This window comes from Sminthopsis crassicaudata, chromosome 3 (genome assembly GCF_048593235.1).
Source record: "Sminthopsis crassicaudata isolate SCR6 chromosome 3, ASM4859323v1, whole genome shotgun sequence".
NCBI lineage: Eukaryota > Metazoa > Chordata > Mammalia > Dasyuromorphia > Dasyuridae > Sminthopsis > Sminthopsis crassicaudata.
In genome coordinates this window covers 344,429,614-344,452,641 of record NC_133619.1, presented here as the reverse complement: position 1 = coordinate 344,452,641, position 23,028 = coordinate 344,429,614, and the positions used below count along the sequence as shown (strand labels likewise).

At 36.9% G+C, this 23,028-nt stretch overlaps 1 protein-coding gene across 3 annotated transcripts in view; it reads right to left on the bottom strand.

Moving 5' to 3' along the window:
• Positions 1-18,491, bottom strand: part of MRAS (muscle RAS oncogene homolog) — a 113,067-nt gene extending 94,576 nt beyond the window's left edge. For 2 of the 3 annotated variants that reach the window (XM_074301633.1, XM_074301635.1), the window contains exons 1-2: positions 17,983-18,491; positions 17,267-17,394 (exon numbers count right to left, since the gene is read on the bottom strand). The gene's annotated coding sequence lies outside the window, so the exon portion shown is untranslated. The remainder of the gene's footprint in view (positions 1-17,266; positions 17,395-17,982) is intronic. The other variant, XM_074301634.1, reaches the window with a different exon arrangement.
• Positions 18,492-23,028: the final 4,537 nt, after the last annotated feature.

The following is a 23,028-nucleotide window of genomic DNA, read 5'->3' as shown; positions in this document are numbered from 1 at the left end:
ACTCTAGATCAGTGCTTCACTCACTTCACCACCCAGTTTGCAACTGTTTAAAATAGGATTTGAATTCTGGTTTTCAAGTACTCGATCCAATAAGCAACCTAACTGCCCTTGAAGTTGGTAATGAATTGCTCTCTCACTAAGTAAACAAAGGTAAACAGACAAAAGGGGAGTTTAGGTCAAATGAAACAAAGATTTTAAGTACCCTAATAGCATGCCAAGAGAGGCTTTGGCACATCTTCCTTGGCAGCCTTTTTTTAATGTGTTTTTTTTTTTAAGCAAATTCTCATTGGTCTGGGATGTTTTAAATGTGGTTATATCTTAACAAAAGGGACATGAAGGATTTCTCCAGAGGCCCTTTCAAATCTATAATTTTACAATTTTGAAATGACTCAGTATGGATCAAGAGAATAAAATATGGATTCAAAATAATAAAATAAAATAAAAAATAAAACATATTCACATAGCATTTTAAAATTCCCAAAGCAATTTCCTTACAACTCTGAATCATCATAAATATCTCCATTTTGCAGATGAGAAAAGAGACTTAGAGATGGCCTTTGCATGATCATGCAACTCATAAGTATCAGAGCCAGCTCTTCTGACTCCGAGTGATGAGTTCATACTATTTCATCACGCTAATTCCATTTGATCAGGGCTGAGTGGACTTGACCTTACTTTTAGGCAGAATCTCTTTCTCTAGCTCCTCTCCCAAATAAGGTCCTTCTTGATTGTGGAGATTACTAAGCAATACTGTCTTCCTGGCCTTCCCCTTTCCAAATTGAGCAATTAAAAAAAAAAAAAAAAAGCTATTTCGAGATGGTTTGCAATTTCAACTTCTTTCAGTATAACTTCTTCCCCCTCATTTCTCAACACAGTTGGAAGTGAGAGCATTTGTTGCTGGCAAGGAGTTCATTTTTTCCCATTTATCTTCCTTGTGACATAGCCCTTTAAGTCTCAGGTCTGCAATTGTTATCCTGAGCACCATCTCATTCAGGCTGAGTGGCTTTTATAACCTCCCATTTGCTAAATTCCAAGCTGGCAGTGGGGATTTAGAGCCTTTCTGCAGCCAAAATACAATGTTCAATAAGTTACCTCACTTGTTCTAACCCCTTGGTAAGGGGGAAAAAGTTCTATAACCTGCTTATAGGACAGACTGATCAGAACAATAATCTCTATCCTGGCAATATCCTCTATGTGGGGTGGTATGACCCAGAGGCAGCTAAAATAGAAAATAGTATTTGATTTGGAAATAGAAGTCGGGTTCAAGTCATAACTCTACTCTTTCTATTCTCTTGTAGGAGTCATTTCACCTAAGTCTCAGTTTCCTTATCTGAAAAATAGAGGAGTTAAACTAGATCAGAGCTTCTTAATCTGGAGTCCATTAAAACTTAAATGGGCAAAAAATACATATTTTATTTTTACCAATCAGCACTTGGTAGATGTGGCTGGCACATAGTAGGTGCTTAATAATACTTTTTGATTGACTAACTGCTAACTGAAAGTTAGCATTTCCTTCAATTATGAAGTAAAAACACATGATTCTGAGAAAGACTGATTGGCTTCAACAGAGAGAAAAAGGAGTTTATAACACACACACAAAAGGCCAAGAACCCCTGGACTAGATAAATGATCCTTAAGATTCTAGTTCTTTAATATTCTCAGGTGGCTAAATGGAACAATAGATAGAGAGCTGCACTTGGAATCAGGAAGATCTGAATTCAGATATTTACTAGTTCTGTGACCTGGAAAGTTCTGTGACCACTTGATTTCTGTCTACCTAAGTTTCCTCAACTATAAAATGGGGATAATAATAGTTCCTACCTTCTAGGATTGTTGTAAGGAATCATTTACATTTACAATAATCTCATTTGAGATGACATTTGTGAAGTCTTTAGTGTAATGCCTGGAACATACTAGGTGCTTAATAAATTGCCTGTTTGGTTCCTTCATCCCTCCTCTTTCTCTTCCTCTTTTCCTGTCTTCTTCCTTCTCTCCCTCCTTCCCTATCTTCGTCTCAAAATAGTTAAATGAATCTGTCATTTGAATATTCTATCCCATAGTGCAGATTGCAATCCCTCCATGCCTACTGAACTGTGAAAACCCCGTACATCCTCTCCTATAAGTTTGCCAAAGAACTCAATCCAAAGTGCTAGAGGCCTTTTTTCATTGCTCTGGACACGGAGAGAATCCCAAAGAGGCCGCCTCCCAGGTTGTCCTTCAATCTATTTTATCATTTTTATTCACAGATTACTCTGATGGCATCTTTTCCTTCTCCCAATTCTTAAAGTTTCCTTATTTTTTATATGTTGCAGTCTGTTCATACTACTAACCCCCTGCTCTCCGTGGTACTCATGTTTAATTTTTTGAATTCTCCAATATTCTCTGGTTCAATTTTCATAACATTTTACATGAAGACCAGTTTGTTCCCACTAATGTGGGCTGGGCAGGATAGCCTCGAGGTTGAGGTACTGCTTGTGCTAGAGCTACCTAGAGAATGGGGCAGAGCAACCATCCAGGGTTTATATCTTACTATTCACCAGGGCTGGGTCACAGCTCTTGACTCCAAGTAGCTATGTAACCTGTCACTGGAAACCAAGCTGCTGAGCAGTTTGGACTTGTTTTTGTAGGTCTGTTTATGAGTCCCAGGCAATTCAGGTGAATTTGTAGAAATGGCTGATTCTTTTTTCCCCCCACTCCTTTTTGGTAAGCAATATTAAACTCAGTGGCTCATTTCTACTTTTTCCTGTTCTCTCTCTTTTCCTCTTTCCTTCCTCCCCCTCTTTCTCCTTCCTCCCTCCCTTCCTCCCTTCTTCCTCTCTCTCTCTCTCTCTCTCTCTCTCTCTCTCTCTCTCTCTCTCTCTCTCTCTCTCTCTCTCTCTCTCTCTCTCTCTCTCTCTCTCTCTCCTTCTCTTGCTTAATTCTTCTTCCCTCCCTCCCTCCCTTCTTTCCCTGCCTCCCTCCCTTCTTTTCTTTCCTCCCTTCCTCCCTCTCTCCTTTCCTTCTTTCCTTGCCTCCTTTGCTCCCTCCCCCTTTCTTTTTTCCTTTTCTCCTTTCTTCTCTCTCTCCTCCCTCTCTCTTTCCCTTCCTTCTTTCCTTTCCTCCCTCTTTCTTTCTTTCCTTCCTTTCCTCCCTCCCTCCCTTTCTTCTTCTCTCCTTTCTTTCCTTCCTTTCTTTTCTAACAGCCAGAACTAACCAACTTTTGGAATTCTCCACTAAGTCACTCAAGAGCAAGTCAAGGCTGAAAGATGTTCACAGTTGCCAGTATGTAGCCTCCCATTTCTGTATTGGGATTGACATTCTTAGGAAACATAGTTAGAAGTATCAGTTTTGTAATCATTCACCAACTCAAGGTTTCCACTTAAGTCATAGGCTCTACTGACATGTAAATAACTCTCACCCCAACAATAGCTTTCAATTGAACTCAACTAGCATTTATTGAAGGGCAGCTAGGTGGTACAGTGGATAGAGCACCAACCCTAGAGTCAGGAATCTGAGTTCAAATCTGACCTTAGACACTCACTAGCTGTGTGACCCTGGGCCAATCACAAATCCTATTTACTTCAGTTTCTTCATTTGTAAAATGAGCTGGAGAAGGAATTGGCAAGCCATTCTAGTATCTTTGCCAAGAAAACCTTAAATGGGGTCATGAAGAAGAGCTGGATGTGAATGCTGCTGTTTGACAGGCATATGCTGGGTGTGAGAGAGAAATACAAAAATGAAAAGGACTCTGCCTTCAAGAAGCTTATATTCTACTGAGAGAATACAGTAGGAGCACATAAACGTGCAAAATACGAATGGAATAAGTACAGTATATTTGTGCATGGATGATGGGTTGAGAGGAAGAACACTTAGAATAGGGAAGATGAGGAAAAACCTCTTTTAGGAAACAGTACTTGAAATGGAATTTGACCAAAGCAAAGGGATCCCATAAGGAAGAGGAGAGGGAGCATTTTAGACAAAAGAAACATTCCATGCAAAGGTGGGAGATGACTTTTGTGTACAGGGAATAGCACATAGGACAATTTGGGTGAAATGCAGCCTGAGTGAAGATGAGTAATACGAGTCTGCAAAGAGAGATTGGAACCAGATTGCAAAAGACTTTATTTCAGGAAAAAAAAAAAAAAAAGGAGTTTGATTTTATCCTAAAGAAAAGGAAAATCACTGAAGCTTTAGGAATATCAATTTCTCAGCTGCACAGAGGATGACTTGGAGAGGGGAGGGGTTGAAATGAGGAAGACCAAGATGGAGGCTATGATAGGTCACATGAGAAGTAAGACGCTTGGAACCAGGGTGGTTGTTTTGTGGATGGACAGAAGGTGACCGACTTAAGAGTTGTCACCAAAACTGTATTGACGGGAACTGGTAACTGATTAACTATATTACATGAAATAGAGTGAAATATATAAGATAACTTTGAAGTTTTGAACGTGAATGAATGAAGGATGATGGTGTTTTCAAAAGAAATGGAGAAGTTAGGAAAAGGTCTGGCTTTAGGGGCATAAGATAAATTCTTTTGTATGTTGTTTTTGAGAAGCCTATATAATACCAGCACACAGGGAGGTGAGGATTGAATATTGAGAAATGGGAATCATTTGCATGGAGATAATATGGCTCTAGGCATTGATAAGCTGTCCTATAGACAGATGAAGAGGGCCTGGGACAAAGCTCAGAAGTGTGCCTGACATGAAATTTTGTTGTTCATTTGGTTCAGTGATGTCCAACTATCTTTGACCTCATTTGGGATTTTTTTGGCAAAAGAGTGATTTGACATTTTCTTCTTCAGCTCACTTTATAGGTGGGAAAGTGAGGCAAACAGGGTTAAGTGACTTGCTCAGGGTCACACAGTTAATAACTGTCTGAGGCCAAATTTGAATCATAAAGATGATCCACCAAAGGAGCTGTACATGACCCTGATGGTAGAAAAAGAACGAGAGAACAAAAACCCAAAGAGGAGAATGTCTTGGAGGAAAGGTCTTTTTTTTCCCCCCCAACAGTGTGAAAAGCCACAATAAGGTTAAAGAAGGCTAAGAAAAAGCCCTTAGATTTAGCTTTCTGTTATTTTAAGGTTTGTTTGTTTTTTGTTTTTTTTTTCAAATCAACTCAAAAATAGGGGCAATACAAGTATTATTATCCACGCTTCCCGGCTTTTTTTTTTTTTTTTTTCTTTTATATACATATAAACAGAAGCTAGGAAGTCAGATAGTGAATTTTAATCTATATATTCTGACACACAGATCAGCAGGAGTAATCTCTTCATATACCTCCAGTTCGTAGCTTTATGCTCCTTCAAATAAAAAGTCAATTCTATAGAATCTCATAGAATTTTTAAGATAGAAAGGACTCCCATCCCATTTTACTGACAGCAGTGATTCAACCCAAATTGCACAATTAGTTAGCTTGGGAGCAGAAACTAAAGTCAAAACATCCCAGCAACCAAAACTTTCCCCAACGCACCATGATAACACCTCTCCTATAAATGCTAACTACCTCACCTCACTTTCCAGGTATCAGCCTTTGTATTAGGGTGTTTTATTAGCACAGTTATTTTGCTGAGCTGCCAAATGATCAGTTCCCTCCTCCTGCCTTTCTATTGTTTGGTCCCTCCCTTGTTTATAGAGTCCAGAGGTAAAATGAAAGCTTTGTTTCTTTATTTTGATTTCCTCAGTAAAATTTTAAACATGCAGGAAACACCCACCCATTCCCTAGATAAGTAGACTCGGACTTTCTTGCTATCCCAGCAAGATACACAGTCTGTACTGATTGAGAGGAGAGGGGGTGGGAAAGGAGAATTCCATGTACTCAGCTGGAAACCAGGAAAGAAAACAACAACAACAAAAAAAAGCAATATAGAGTGGTAGAAAGAACATTGGACTGATTAATACTCAGGAATGCTGGGATCTAGGATCAGTACTTCTGCCACTAATTCCGCTGTGTGCCTCAGGCAAGGTATTAACCTCTCTGGGCCTCAATATCCTATCCATAAAATGAGGAGGATGAACTAGATAAAAAAGTCAAGGAGGAAGGACTAAGAAGAAACGTTTTACAGAAATTGCTTTTTAACTAAGGCCCTGAGGCTTTGGCACATTAACTCCACCCTTCCTCCATCATTCTGGTTATAATAAAGCCAGCATTGAGAGAAGACCTTGAGAGATGAAATTTAATGTTGCAGAGCAGAAGGTTAAATGAATAGTTCTATGCAGAAACAGGAGTTAGCTTTCACCGGGTCGTGGGACCCCAGAGGGAATAAGACATAAAAAGAAAACTAACAAGATAGCTTTAAAAAGTCAAACTATACTTACATACACATTTTACTGCTGTTATCTATACCAGATTCCCCAGCCTCTATTTAAGACATTTAGGCTATTTCAAATGATCTGGAGGGTATTATGAAATTCTGAAGATGTGGAAGCTTTAAGCTGATTTAAAGTTATTATTGAAAAATGTTCTGAGAAACAAGGGCACAACCTCCAAACCAAAAACAAAAAAGCTGGAAAGTAATGCCCCCTTGCCACCATCTTCAATCACACCCCCCACCTTATCAAAGGAAAAATTTCCATAATCTGTTCAGATGCTTTGTAAACACAAGACCAAACGTGTGGAAATATTTTTCATTTCTAATCTAGGTGATTTGTGTTGTTGATGTAATATAGCAATGTTTTGTGGTCCTCTTATTTTAGGGGGGCCTTTGTTCTAACAATAAAGCAGTAATTCTAAATATTCAGGCTTTGGAGATTGCCTCAGGAATGTCCAATCTGTCTAATTCTGACTAGACTACTCCTCAATTCATTGCTGACTGATAATCTGGTCAGTGACAATCAAATTCCGGAGACCATTCCTCTGAGCCACAGAATTAACATGTCAGTGATACAAAACTGGATAAATGTGTCTCCTAGCTTCTGTTTCTCTGCTGAATTCTCTTGGAATTTAGCGTGCTTGTAATTGACATTACAATTACAATAAACTTTGCCCCTTGACAAGGAAATGAGTTTGAGCCTGCAAATATTTTGCCTCCCACCACTGGTGGGAACTCAAACTTTTGGGGTCCCCTGCCCAACATCAACATTATGGCACTCCCTCTTCTCTTAACACTTCAACCACCTTGGTGCAGCAATTCATTATTTTGCAACCTAAACTACTGCTATTGGTACATAACTTAATATTTCTACTCTAGTCAATCTTCCCCTCAGATGTCAAATTGAGCTTCCTAAAATACAGATCTGACAATATCACTATTTAATAAACTCCTATGACTCACTATTATCTCCAGGATCAAATATAAAATCTTCTTTTTGGCTTTCAAAGTCCTTCATTTCTGGGGCACCTTCCTCCAGTCTTCTCTCACATCACCCTCCCCGATGTTCTGACCTCCAATGACATTTGCTTCCTTGAAGTTCCTCATACATGACTCTACTCAAAGGATTTTCCAGGTCTAGAACTTTTTCCTACTTTATCTTTGCTTTCTGGCTTCCCTTTTCCCCTTCAAATCTCAGCTAAAGTCCTACCTTTTTTCATGAAGTCTTTCAGTCCTCCAGAATCTTTGTGTTTCCTGAGTTTACTCCCACTTTATTTTGCATATCTCATCTCTATATGCAAGTTAATAGTTATATAACCTATATAACTAATTTTTAAAGTTATTTGCACGTTGTTAGCATTGCCTATCTCCTTCCCTTCCCACCTCATTACACTGTGAGCTCTCAGTCTTTTTTCCCCTTTTAAAATACTTTCCAATAGTTTTCCAATTACACATAAAGATAATTTTTAACATTCATTTTTAAATAAAATTTTGAGTTCTAAATTTTTCTCCCTCCCTCCTTTCTCCTCCTCCTCTTTCCCTAAGATGGTGAGCAATTTTATATGTTATATATATGCAATCACTTAAAACATATTCTCATGTTACTTGTGATGTGAAAGAGCAAAACAAAATAAAACAAAAGGAAAAAAAATATGAAAGGAAAATAGTATACTTTAATCCATTCAGACTCTGTTAGTTCTTTCTCTAGATTTTCTAACATGAGATCTTTGGAATTATCTTGGATCACTGTAATACTGAGAATAGCTAAGTCAATCTTTTTTGATCATCACACAATGTTGCTGTTAGTGTGTACAGTGTTCTCCTGGTTCTGTTCACTTCACTTTGCATCAGTTTGCTTAAGTTTTTCCAGGCTTTTCTGAACATAATAGTATTCAGGAGTAGTCTGTTGCCTTTCTTTGTACACCACAGTTTAGCACAGAGTCAGTGCTTAATAAATGCTATTTGACTGGTTCACTTTTTTTAAAAGAAAAGGAAAAATCTAGTTTTTAAATATTAACAGAGGATGTGTAAATCTCTATAATTCAATATTAATAAATGGGAAATAATCTCTGACAAATCAGTCTCAGAACATTTTCCAAAGAGAGGCAAGTCTCAATTCTCCAAATCTCTGTGCTTTAATTCTGTCTTTCCCTATTTCATTGCTCATCAACACCTTCATTAAGGCATAGAAGAAAGAAAAGCTCAGGAAAAGGAAAAAAGAAACAGTCAGATCTAGCAACTTTGCATCTTATTGGTAACTCTGGAAAAAGGTAGTCACAATTTCTTATGGCCATCTAGCTAAATTTGTGTATGTGGGTTTCATTAACCTAGGCTATTATGAAACCAGAGTAAATGTTTAGTGAAAAATCTTATTTAGATTTTGTTCCAAAAGTTCTTTTCTGCCTCAGGATACGTAGGGGATCTGTGAGATAACTGGTTCTGCTTTTATTTTATTTTATTTTTTTAACAGAAGTTATTGTTGAAAGTTTCTTATGAAGTCCAAGAAGGAAGAACTATTCAAAAAAAGAGCAAATAGGAAGTCAAAGATAGAGAGGTCCTCCATACACCAAAATATTCACAGCAACATGTTTTACATTAGCAAAGAAATGAAAACAAAGTAGATGCCCATCAATTAGGGAATGTTCAAACAAATTGTGGTCTGTGAATGGAAAACTACTGTGACACAAAAAGTGATGAATACAAAGAATTCAGAGAAACATGAGAAGAATCATATGAATTGTTGCAAAGTGAAATATGTAGAAAACCCCAAAAAATATATAAAACAACATAATTGGAACAACAAAAAAATAAAAATTGCATACATTTCTCTCCCTTCTTTGAAAAAGCAGGATATTATGGAAGTAAAATATTGCACATGCTGTTTATACAATGTTTAGTTTTGTTTTATTGGTTATTTTTCCTCTCCTTTTAAAAATCTTTACTAGAAAGGATGGTTTTCTAGATAATCCTCAGAATATAAAGGTAATACAAAAATTATATGTATAAATTTAAAACTTTTAAAAGAAAAAAATGTACAATTCTTGGATATCAATTAAATTATACCTGACTTCAGCTACAAAGCAAACAACTAAAGGAAGGCAGGAAACTATAAAGAATGAAGTAGAAAATTGTCTCCTTGTTAGGGGAACAATATCATGGGGATTTCATATTCTGAACAAAGATATTTGTATTAGCTGATTTTGTTTTTTCTCCTGCACAGAAGAAAGAACAAGATAAGCAGGAAAAAGGAAACTCTGTGTCTTTCTTTTCTTTCCTACTACTTCTTTCTGTGGTTATGGAGAAAGCTAGAAAATAGGAAATTAGAAGTCAAGACCAACTTATTGGAAAAGAGTTCAGATGCACTTTGACATGGATCTATCCCTGGAGAGGTAAAATATAACACACGAGGCAATGGACTCACAAGTCAAGTCAATAAGCAATTATTAAGCATCAGGTGCTTAAACCCTGTGAGACAAAGAAAGATGGGGGTAGATTGGGGAAAGGGAGGAACTAGTCCCTGACCTGAAGGAACTCAATTTAATAGATGAGATAACATGTGAACAAATGAATACAAACAAGACAGAAAGAATAAATTTGAGAAAATCTTAAAGGGAAGGAATTAGCATTAAAGGAAATCACAAAAAAATCTTATAATCAGTTCAAATGATTCAGACTGACATTCAGAGCCCTTTATAACACAATCCTTAACTGTGACTCCAAACATTCATTACTTCTTTTAATGCATTATTTTATACATTCTAATCTAATCCAAACAACAAGCATTTATTAGGTATCTGTTGTGTGAAAGGCACTGTGTTAGGTCCTAAGGCTTCAAAGGCAAAACACAAAACAGATCCTGCCTCAATGAAAACTGAACCACTCATTTCCCCCAAATATGACTTCTTTTCTGCCTCCATGCATTTGTTAATATTATTGGGGAATTTTTTTGCCTTAGTTGAGAATGCTTTCAACTACATTTCCACCTGTGGAAATGTTTGGGGTTCTTGCTGTTATTTAGTTATATCAATCATGTCCAACTCTTTGTGACCCCATTTGTTTATTTTTTTGGGGAAAGATACTGAAATGGTTTGCCATTTTCTTCACCATATCATTTTACAAATGAGGAAACTGAGGCAAACAGAGTTAAATAACTTACCCAGAGTCATACAGCTTAAGTATCTGAGGTGGAATTTGAACTCCAGTCTTCCCTGGCACTCTATTCACTCTGCCATCTAGCTGCCCATCTTCAAAGATACAGATCAAATATAATCTTAAATTATATCTAATCCCTCTTCACTCAAAAATAAACAAATAGTAGTGATATTTCCATTCCTTGAACTCTTAGAGCATTTGCTTTATAGTTTTACATTTATCAACATTTTTCTCCCTTGTATTCTAGTCACTTGTGTATTTATCATAACCATTATTGTGCTGCTAGCTCCTTTAGAGCTTGTTTATTTCATTGCATCTATATGGAGTCTTAATATGACAGATATATTTAAAAGATGTTTAAATAAAAATCTATGAGTCGAAATGAGCTGACAAAAGAAAAGTGAAGGTATTTATTTTTTTTAAGTATCATGGACATATGGTACACAGTAAATATCATATAAATGACTATCCCCTTCCCTTCCTATGTATATTGAATTGTTAAATGTTATTTGGAAATTAATTTCAGCATAAAAATAAAAATTGTTAAAATATGAAAAAAATTAAAAATAAATAAAATATGCTCAGGAAATGTTTAACAAAATAAATTAAAATATAATGCAGAAAAAAGTATCATGGACACATAGAAGTCTGGTAAAATGTATGGGCCTGTTCTCCAAACAATGTTTTTAAATACTTTTTTTTTAAAGCTCAGTTTCAATTAGAGGTTATTGAAAATAAAGATGTATTTTTTCCCCATCTAAGTTTATTAACCTCCTGAATCCTATTCCATGGACTCTCAGTTAAGAACCCCTGCCCTAAGGTCATGATTATTTTAGAAATTTCTTTTTCTGTAAATTGGTCAAATTATTCTGGAAAGAAATTTAAAATTATGCTAAGAAAGTGACTAAAATATCCATTCCTTTTGACCTAGAGACCTACTGCTAGGTATATATCCTATGAAAGAGAGTCTTCATATATACTAAATTATTTATAGCAACATTTTTTGTAGTAGTAGTAGTAGTAGTAGTAGTAGTAGTAAAGAATTAGAAACAGTATAAAGTTTACATTGAATTACAGTTATCAAAAAAAATTAAGTTAATGGACCCCCTGATTTGGAGGGTTTTACAGATAAGAAGTTCAAAAGCCCAGAGAGGTAACCCAAGACAGAGTTGGCTTCAAATAAAAAATAGAGCATAGCACCTCCACTTTCTGTTACACCAGTCATAAGAGAGGCAGAGCAAGAATTTGAACCAAGGTCAGATCAAAGTATTTTGATCTTAGATTCTTTGTACCACATCATACTACCTTCAGGTTCTCAAATGAGGATAAGTTTCTGTAAGTCACTTAATAGCACCTATTTCAACAGCCTCAACCAAGGTTCAACAGCCACCTCCATGAACTAGGAATGATAGGGTGAATCTGCCAGATTAGCCAGTAGTAATGGGAGAATCTGTCAGATTCAGCTTCAAGATCTGATTTAATGAGAATGTCATTGAGACTGAGCAGCAATATAGCTAACTAATCACTGAAGTAATGTTGCTTTTAGATCAGTTAGAAAATGTTATTTTTTTCTGACTGGCTAGTAAACAACATCAAGACAGGATCCCAAACTAAATAGGATACTATTGAATAGTAGTAACAGCAGAGACAACAGTTAACTAAGGGGAGGGATAAGGAAAGGGTATACACAAAGCATTTCAGAAATATGATCCTATAAAATCCTCACAACAATTCTAGGAGGTAAGAACTTTGTTATTACAGAATAAGTAGGCAATACCAAACTAAAGACTTCTCAATATATCTCTGTAGGATATGTATGGCCCATAGACACACCTTCACTATACCTCTAAATACAAATAGTTCCACCTTCAACAAACTCAGAGGTTATTTCATATTTTATATGACAGTGATAGTTCAACACTCTTTTTAATGTACTTTCCACTATTTAGGATAAAGGGCTTACTGCAAAGCAGAGTCCTTGCCAAAGTATGCTAAACTGGCTATCAACCCTTCTTTTGAAGAGGCTGGTATTACTTCCAGAAGAGAGCAGTTTGGCACTTGAAAGTCTTTCTTAGTTGAAAATTTCTAAGCATATGGTAAACACTTAATCATTTAATAATGACCAAGTTTTCCTCCCCATACTTCTCATGCATGCATCTAAACATACAAAACACTGAAGAAATGCTGTAAGATTTCAAGGAACTCCACAGCTTCAATGAGAAACAGTTGTTGCTTCTTTTAGATCTCCATTGGTAGACAGATACTTACTGGAATTCTCACGTATCAAGCAGGCATTTCAGAACTACAATGTTGCTTTGGACCAGGGGTTCTTGGCCTTTCCACTCTCCCTCCTTTTCTCCCTCCCTCCTTTCCTATCTTCCTCCTTCCTTCCCTCCCTCTTTTACTCCTTCCTTCACTTTAAATAAAATATATCATTGATTCTTTTGCCAACCTAGTGAATGAAACCTCTGGCTTCCTTTTTCAGAATCTTTTTCAATAATTGGAGGAAATGCTGAATTTTAGTTGGAAGTTAGTGGAAAATAAAGATAAATTGCTTCTTATCCAAGTTGACAAATCTTCTTTGGAGTCTGTGAAGTAGTTAAGACTATTTTTGAACCCCTTTAGGATCAGTGGGCTCTAGCTTTAGATTATAATGGTAAACATACTTTTCACTTCTAACACAACAAATGTATAGAGAAGAAGATCAAGATGTCTAGATTGTGTTTGATCAATTTCAAATAATCATTTGACATTATGAACGAACTAAATTAAACAAGCTAGGCTGTTCTTAAGAAATTTGCTAACTTTCTAAAACAATTGCAGGATATGATTAGTCTCAGACTAAATACTATCATTCCTCCTCGTCAGTGGATCAAAACACAGGTGGGTATTAGACCAAATCTTATTCTACCTTTCCTGTGTACAAATTGACGCAGGCAATAGAGAAGATAGGACCAGGAAGTTAGAGTCAGGATATATTTTGGGTTATGTGGAGAATTCATAATAAGCTTTAAACATTTCATTCAATGTGCATTTATGATTTAATTCAATAGGGTTTTATTAAATATCTACTATATTCAAGACAACAAAGATAGTGAGATGGGAAATAAATTGTTTCAACGGGGCTTATATTCTATAGGTTCATCAAAGACAAAAGGCATGTGGCCTATGTCTTGGCTGGATAATTATGCTCTTGAAGCTTATATGGAATCTTATAAGCAAAGTACTTCGGACTGACAACACACCTTATACATAGTTTTATGAAGGACTCAATAAATTCTGGCCCCTAAGTTACTAGGTGCTTAGCATTTTCTGTATCAGTTGTTATATTCAGTGTAATATTACTTAAAATTGCATAGCTATACTCGTTCTTCCTCTTCAAGTATATTTCCATTCCATCACCATCCCTCTAGGCAAGTTCCATGCCTACTTTGCCCTTAAAAAATGCTACATGATAACTTTGGAAAGAGGGTGAGTTTTAAAGTTACTGTACCCCATTTAGATTCTAATAAAATAATCAGATGAGTTCATGTCTCAATCAATAAAAAGATCTTCAATTAAGTGTGAAAAAAACATTTGACAAGAATGATGCTACATGAGAATCATGATTTTTGGGGGACAGGTTAGTGGAATTTGACTGCACCAGAGACTGAATCATCAGGATCCAACCTAGATTCAAAGCACTACCAGGAGCAATGAGACTACTTCATACCCAAGGAAACTTTTCTGAGTTTCTCAAGAATGGGAGAAAAGGGCCTACAGAAGCAAGGAGCTGCCCACCTTTATATGCTTCCTCATTTTCCTAGACTCTATGCTTTTGTGGAAGAGAATGCACCAATTTTTCATATTGTACACTTTGATAAATATTCCTAAGAGCTACTTAAAGACCAACTGACTAAATTGATTCTGAATTGATAATCTTGGAAGGAAGAACACCTATGGTGACTTGAGCCAATGGCTTTAGAAGATGTCTTCTGATATCTCAAAGCTATTCTTAAAATCCCAAGAGGATGATATAGCCAGTCTAACTCTGGGAACTCAACCCATCAGTGAGAGTTGGGAGAAAAATCTACAACTATAACTTGAAAGAGTAAGTCTACAACACTGGGCAATGCCACAAGGGCACACCCTGAGGGCTCTCTAGTGATCATTCAGCTTTAGTTCCTACAAACATAATAAAAGTCAAAGGTCCAATGGGCATGACCCAGGGAATAACCATCTCAGGCAAAAAGCCCTGCTAATGAACCTTTCTGAATCTTTCAAAGCTCTTCTGTGGATCCTTAGGGGTTTTAATGAAACTGGAATTAAGTGCCCTCAACTAATATACTATCTTTAAATAAACAAGTGAATGTTCTTTATATTTCTTTCTCTCCAAACAACAACAAAAATTGTAAGAGGTGGGGGAAAGGTAGAAAGGAGAAGAAGAATGTGTGGTTTCTAAAGCCAAAGCAAATATATTGTAGTGCAGGGTAAGATTTTCACTAGAAATATAGAACTGAAAATATGAGTGAATTTGGTTCTCCAGCAACACATTTACAATGACTCACTGATTACATGTTGTCATAGAAAGATCACTGGTTTTATGTTTAGAGGACCTGGATTTTAATCCTAGATCTATTATGTATTAGCCATAATGATTTTAGGAATTTCACTTAGGTTTTTTTGGTCACAGTTTCTTTATCTGTAAAATGACATTTGTAATCTTACAACTTTGAATCTTTGATAAAATTCAAGTCCTTTAGGATGATATGAGAGTATTACTCTACCTACAAGAAACCAAGTGCTACCTGGGCTTTCCATCTGCCCTTAATTGAACATAATAATATGAACTCCCAATCAGAATGTGTTATTTAACAGGAAAGTGTTACCTTGATTTTTTTAATTTGAATCCCCAGTATTTAAAACAATATCAGGCACATTATAGGGGCTTAATCCCTTCTATTCCACTAGAGAACTAAAGCTCTTAACCTAATGAAAGGTCACTAAAGCAGAAATTATTTCAACCTTCATTTATGATTACAAGATCAAAACCTTCTGCAGAAAATACATCTTCTTGGTTTCTTGGATAGCTGCACCATTGCCACCTATGAGCCATACTAAATATTCAGTGACTAGACAAATAAGCTCACCAACAAGAAGGCCCTGGAAAATATCCAGTCCATTCGTTCAGAAATCACACTCATCATAACACACCCACATAGGGCTGGGCTTATAAAAAGAACAGCTCAGATGTCTAAGTAACTTAAGTACAGTAAGCTGAAGTGGGTTAACCATAGACAGTGATCTCTCTGGTTGCTATTGGTCTCTCCTTCCTTGAGTTGCTGGGAGGTACCCATGAGGAATGAAGTTGCTCTGAGTTAAGTCTTTTTTCTCTTTTTTGGTCTGGCATGTGGCTTTGGTTGGGATTTAGGAATTTATAATGATAATAAATTTATAATGATAATAAATGGTATCTCTGTGGTGCTTTAAAGTTTTGAAAACATTTTTCACTCATTAACTCATGGGTCACTACAGGTATTATTCTAGGCATTATTTTATATTTTACATTCTGCTTTTATATATTTTACATATGTAAAATTACAAGAATGACTAATTACAGCTATTATTTTAATCATCATTATTTTCACTTTCACAAGAGAGAAGAATAAAAAGCAGAGCACTTTGTAAGCTGTATTTTACATATGAGGAAACTAAGAGTCCATAGCCATAATAACAAAGAATCAGGGTAGTATTTGAACTCTTTCTGCCTCCTGGTTCAGCTGTACCTCAAATAGTAACAGTCACCTAAGAAAGAAGCTGCAGCAGTATAGTGGGAAGAGCAACTTGCTTAGTTTCAAAAGACCTGGGCTTGAAGGGAAGGTTCTTCATCTTACAGGATCTTGAGCAAGTCACTAAGTTTTCTCTGTAAAATGGGGAGTCATCGCTGATACTGCCTACCTTGCAGAGTCACCACAGAGATCAAGTAAGACAAAGCATAAAACAGTGAAGGGACCTCTAGTCTTATCACTTTATAGATAAGAAAGTGGAATCTTTAGAAAGGATAAATAACTTGGGTTAAGAAAAAAATCCCAAGCCTCCTGACTCATGGAACTGTATAAATACAAGCTATTAGAATTGTTATTGTGAATCCAAGAAGAGATTTTCTAAGCAATCTGTCCAGAAGGAGCCATTGATCCTGATTTGTCCTTTTTAGCCAGACCTGCTTCCACAAATCATAATCTACTCTCAAGTTGAATCATCTTGAAAAATAAAGAACTTGATAAAAAATCATTAGCAGAGTTCTAGAACTTCATGTTACAAATCAGAATAAATGTCTAAGCAAAAAATGAAATTTATTGGATCACTTCAAGCAAAAAACATACCACACTGAAAAATGATAGGAAAAAACTAGGGTCAAGCTATATATTCAGGCAGAAGAGGTTGCAGAAGGCATTTTAAAGAAAAAGAATTTCACGATTTCACTAGCTAAGGATTTCTTTCATAGAGAGACTACTATGAACTTTAGGCTTTAACCCACAGATGATTTACCATTTAGAAACTCAAACAACTAATCTTCCCCAGACTTGGAATGTTCCATTTACTCCAAAAGCAGCTACTTTCCTCCCCTTTATTTGAAGCATTGGCGGTTTTTCATTTGTTTGTTTGTTTTTTAAAGCAACCTTTGGTAGAAAGTTCTTTCCAGTGACTTCATGGAAAACCCCTCCAAGCCCCAATTTTTTGGCTTTGTCAATAAAAGCCTGTGGATTCTGGAGGAGAAATACCCATTGATGTTGGGAAGAAAGGGGGAAAGGAAGGAACAATTCTAGAATGACAGGATCTCACCTCTGACGGGTTCCTCAAAACGTGGATATAACCTAGGCCTTGAGATTGACAAGGAAACCAGCTCCACTAATCCAAAGAGTCGATCCAAAAGCCAGCCACATGCTTCTCTGGCTTGAAAACGAGCAGTGCTATAGGGTTTAAAAAAAAAAAAGTATTGCTTTGGTTAATTGCTCTGAGGAATGGCTAATTACAGCTATTATTTTATCATCATTATTTTCACTTTCAAAAGAGAGAATAAAAACCAGCACTTTGCCATTTCATCCTTCCAGTCCACTAAAAGAGCTCCCAAGTTCAGCACTTCTCCCTGATACATATACCCTTCCTCACAGCTTGGGCAAAGGACTACTGTTTTCAACTTAGAGCTTCTCCCGAAGCATCTTTCGGGGCTGGGGTAGAGGGATGAGTTCATTTCTCTTATTTTCTCTCAAATCAGGCATCATAACACGCGCTTGAAGTAATGCAAAATCCTGTGGTCAGATGTACACAAGAGGACACTGATTGAAACGCGTGACCACAATTCACAGGGAGAGGGGAAGAGATAGGGTGAACGGTGCCCATCCTGCCCTTGAACAATGCACAAGCTCTCATCATAGGGGGATGCTGCGGCTTGTTCATTCGGAGTCCTTTTTGCTATGGAAAGGCAAAAATCAAAGGATTCTTTTCGCTGCCTTTCGCAGTTTTCTCCCTCCCACCCCCCCATTTTGAGAGCTACTCACCCCCAAAGCCACGCCAGCCAGCTGTCGCACAGTCCTTCCCGGGTGAAATCACTGCCTAACGCTGGCGCTAGGAAAATCAGTTGGCCTCCCGTAACAAATCCATGGTCGTTTCCCGGAGTCTTCTGCAAACCCTTTTAGTAAGGAGTCTTTAGGCACACAGACATACACACACAACAACCTCGGTCTTCCCAAGGTAGTGGTTGAAACCCAGGCCACCTCAGCCCCTCCACTAACTGTCCCCACCCCCTGAAGTCCAGCTCCTCCTTAAAGTGACAACGCACCCTCTCTGCAAAGAGCTCCCCACGCCAAACATTCTTTATATTGCAACAGCGGCGGCTAAAAATAGCCTTGCATGGAAATGGCGGGGGGAGTTCAGCATTGCCCCTCGGCCTTCGTGGCGTTCTGCACCCCAGTGGTCGGCAGAGACGTGGGAGCCACAGAGCCGGGATGCCTGAGCAAGCCCTCGGGTCCAGCTGGGAGACTGGGGAAAGGACGCTGACCTCCAGCTGGTTTCGTTCTCCCAGCTCCCGCCCCCCTGCTTTTCTTCTCACAAATAGCCCAATCCGGCCATTGGAGCTCCAGTGAGCTGGCTTTAAGGTGGACTAAAAGTGGGAAACTTATCGGGGGGACCTTAAGGGAAGCCTGTGTCAGAGAACCTTAAATTCTAAGTCCCCCACCCCTAGGCGCTTAGTGAAAGTGAATCGGCCAGAACTTGAAGCACACATCTTCCCGAATCAAAAAATAAATATTAACATAATCTAATAAAGATTCAGTGTCAGTGATGTAAATTTAAATTGCATGCCCTCAGGATCATTTCCCCCCCTCCAAAAGGTACTTTTTACAGATTTAATTAAGCTTTTTTTTATTTGCAAGTATCGTAAACAGTGGCATCTTGCACAGTTGTTCAGTCGTTTCAGTCATGTCCGACTCTATGACCCCATTTAGGGTTTTCTTGGCCAAGGTACTGGAGTGGTTTGTCATTTCCCTATCCAGCTCACTTGACAGATGAGGAAACTGAGGCAAATAGGGTTAAGTGACTTGTCCAGGGTCACGCCGCTAGTGTCTTCAGCCAGATATTAACTCGGGAAAAATAGTTTTCCTGATTACTAGGTTTGGCACTTTATCCACTGTGCTATCTAGCATCACTGAACAGACAATGAATATTTATTGAACTGCATCAATATTGAAGACATAACAAAAAAATATCATCCTGTCAACTTAGAACTCCACGTTTTTCCCCTCTGGACACATTGCTTTGTTCTTATAGAAAACACATCTTAATTTGTTCTATGCCTCCAGTTTTGGAACTATTGCTATGAACACCAGTTACCTGGAGAAGTTCCGTGTACTTTTTTTTTTTTTTTTAAAGTAAAAGTCTCTATTTAAGTTTTATTACTTTTAGGCTGGCCCCCGCTTCTTTCAGACCTATGAGTCTAATCTGTTAGGCTCCTTATGTTTCCTTAGCATTATTCTTTTCAAGAGCTAGCTGACTTACTTTTCCTTTTATTCATTCAACCTTCTAAATCATTTACCTATCAAACCAATCACTTTCACCCATCTATTTTCACTAGTTAGTACCTTCTACTTACCAAATTACATATATGTTCACTGTTGTATTCTATTCGAGGCTCCACAAACATTTTCTAAGAGTCTCAGTATGTTTAAGTTACCCTAGGTATTAGGTCTTGGGATCAAAAAAAAAAAAAATTATATTCTTTCCCTTCAAGGAAGTGCAGAAATGGGGGCAGCATAAGTACAGCATAAACACAAATTAATATTACATATGGTTCATTGTAATAGTGAAAATATGCCCTCCTCAATGTATTCTAAGAACATTTTTAGAGAAAGTTTCACAATGAAAGTGGTATCTGAGCTGAGCCTTTAAGGAAAGAATAATTGAGAAAGGGGAAGGAAGATGGAAAGGGAGTATACTGCAGTCTGAAAGTAATGCATAGAGGTAAGGGACAGCATGTCAAATTGGGGAACAGTCAATAATCAAATGTGGATGGAACTTAAGAGTATGTCAAAGTGAAGTTATATCAACTGAGGATGGAGATGTAGGTTGAAGCCCAGTTTGTAGAAGGTTTTAAATGCCAGTGAACAAGACACTGCATCTCTCTGATCCTAGTATTATATCTGTCTCCCATGCCTGCAATGCTTTATCCCCTTCAACTCTAACTCCTGGTTTCTCTGATTTTAACAACCAACTTAAATGCTATTTTTTCATGAAGTTTTTTCCTAGCCCCTCTTAATTCTAGCACTTTTCATCTGTGAGTTATTTCCTATTTATCCTATATATAACTTGCTTTGTATATATTTGTTTACATGCTTTCTTCCTCATTAGACTGTAAACTCTTTAGTCAGGAGATGTCTTTTGCCTTTTTCTATATCCCTAGCACTTAGCACAGTGCCCAGTACACAGCAGGTGCTTAATAAATGTTCATTGATTGCCAAGTGGAAAAGTTTTGCTTCATCCTTGAGTATATATGACCCACTAAAGGCTTTTGAGCAAAGGAGTCAGACAAATGCATTAGTAAGTTTATTTTGGTAGCTGAGTAAAGGATGAATTAGAGATAGGAAGTTTCTATCTATGGTTCCTCTGAGTGTGTACATTTATTACACTACAATTCTAGAGTAAGCCTGGCTAGGAGGAATAGGAGGTCCTCAAGAATTATATTCTGGAGACACAAAAAGAAATAATTTGTCATGGGGAAGAAATAGAGTTGTTAAAAGAGATCAAGAAGGATCAGGGAAATCATTAACCAATTTAGATTTTTAAAAGACATATGTAAAAGATGAACCAAGGCCAGAGAACAGAGAATAAGTACAGAACTGTGGAATAGTCCTGTAAAAATAGTGCCAAGAGTGCTAAAGCTCAGAATGAGCTGATGCTGGTAAGGGAAGCTAAGGACAATGAGAAAGTGGAGGTGGTAGGTGGGGTGTGAATGGAAATCTATATTAGGGAAAGGAGGAGGATTTTTAAAAAGGATAGAAATGTTTCTTAGGAGTGGATAATATGACTATAACTGATGAGAGAGAGAAGAGAGAGCTGCCCCACTCCTATTTTGTTTCTATCTTGTTTGCCAAGGAAAATGATTGTTGGAATGGAAAGGACAACACAAAAATAGCCAGTGAGGAGGTGATATTCAAGATAAATTAGAAGATAGTAAGAGAGGTTCTGTCTGTTCTTGATGAATTCAAGTCATCTGCCCTGCCTGAATTACATCTTCAGGTGAGGAAAGAAAAATGAGAGAGATTGTTGTTGTTCGTTTGTTTTAGGCATGGCCAACTGTTGGCAGAGATACTGGAGTGTTTCCTTTCCTAGATCATTTTACAGATGAGGAAACTGGGGCAAATGGAGTTAAATGACTTGCCCAGGGTCTCACAGTGTCTGAGGGCAACTTTGAACTCAGGAAGATAAGTCTTCCTGCCTCCAGACACAGCACTCTATCTGCTTCACCACCATTTTGATTTTCCAAAATATTAAAAGAATATCTAAAACCATAGATCAATGAGACTGGTTTTAATTCCCGACAAAATTCTGAATCATTTTGTTAAAAAAAGAAAGCTTTTCCTCACCCCTTACCTCTGTGATCTCTTTATTTACTCTCCATATATCTCATATGTATGGGCAGTGAGGTGACAAAGTGGCTCAATGCCTGGCATATAGTAAATACTCAATAAATGCTTGTTAACTGAAGGAATTACTTGTTAATTAACTTCTAGAAAGGGAAAAGATGATGAGAAAAATAACTTGCATGCTTTCCAGAAAAGATCAGGCCAGACTAAAGTTTTTCCTTTTTTTTTTTTTTTTTTTTTTTTTTTTTGACAGTTACTATGTGTCCTTGATTTAAACAAAGCTTTTGATAAATTATCTTGTGCTATTCTTGTGTAAAGAATGGAGAGATATGAGAGGAATTATAACATAGTTATGTGGATTTGGAATTGGTTGAAGGGTTGGACCCAAATAATTTAGCATCAACTTGGAATGATGTTATCAGTAGAGTCAGGATCTGCAATTGCTTGTGCAGTTTTATCATGACATGGATAAAGGCAGAGATGGTATGATGAAACAAAGCTAGGAAGAATATATAATACACTGGATGACAGAATTATGAATCAAAATGACTTTGGCATGCAAAGATATTAGGCTGAATCATAAAAGATAAAATTCATTATGTTTAAATGTGTAGTTTTATTTTTGGTTTAAAAAAAATCAAATTCACTTTCCTTATATGAAACTGAAAAATTCTATATAGACAAAATTAATGCACTTAGGATAAAAAGGGAAACAGTTCAATGGCAGAAATCAAATTTTCACAATAAGGGTTTGTTGTCTAAGATGTATAAGCAATTAATGTGGGTGTGGGTGTGGGTGTTTATGTGGGAGTATTGCATATACACACATACATAATGATGCTCTAAAAATGTCATTAATAAAATCTTTATTATCATTTTAATATTATTTTATTTTCCCCAATTATATGTCAAGACAATTTTTGGCATTCTTTCTCCCTCATTCCCCTACCCTCTTTCTAAAATGGTAAGCAATTTGATATAGGTTAGATATGTTCAATTATGAAAAATATATTTCCATATTAGTCACAGTTGTTGAAAAAAGAAAAAAACATGAAAAAATACAATGAAAAAATTATGCTATGATCTGCATTCAGAGTATCAGTTCTTTATCCAGATATGGATAGCGTTTTCCATCATGAGTTCTTTGTACTTGTCTTGGATCATTGTGTTGCTGAGAACTAAGTTGATCATCACACAATGTTGCTGATACTATGTCCAGTGTTTTCATGGTTCTCATTTTGCTTGGCAACAGTTTATACAAGTCTTTCCAGGTTTTTCTGAAATCTGCCTGCTCATCATTTCTCATTGCACAATAAATAGTATTCCATTACATTCATATACCACAACTTGTTCAGTCATTCCACAATTGATGGGCATCCCCTCAATTTCCAGTATTTTGCCACCACAAAAAGGCTTCTATGAATATTTTTGTACATGTAAGTTCTTTTCCCTTTTTATGATATCTTT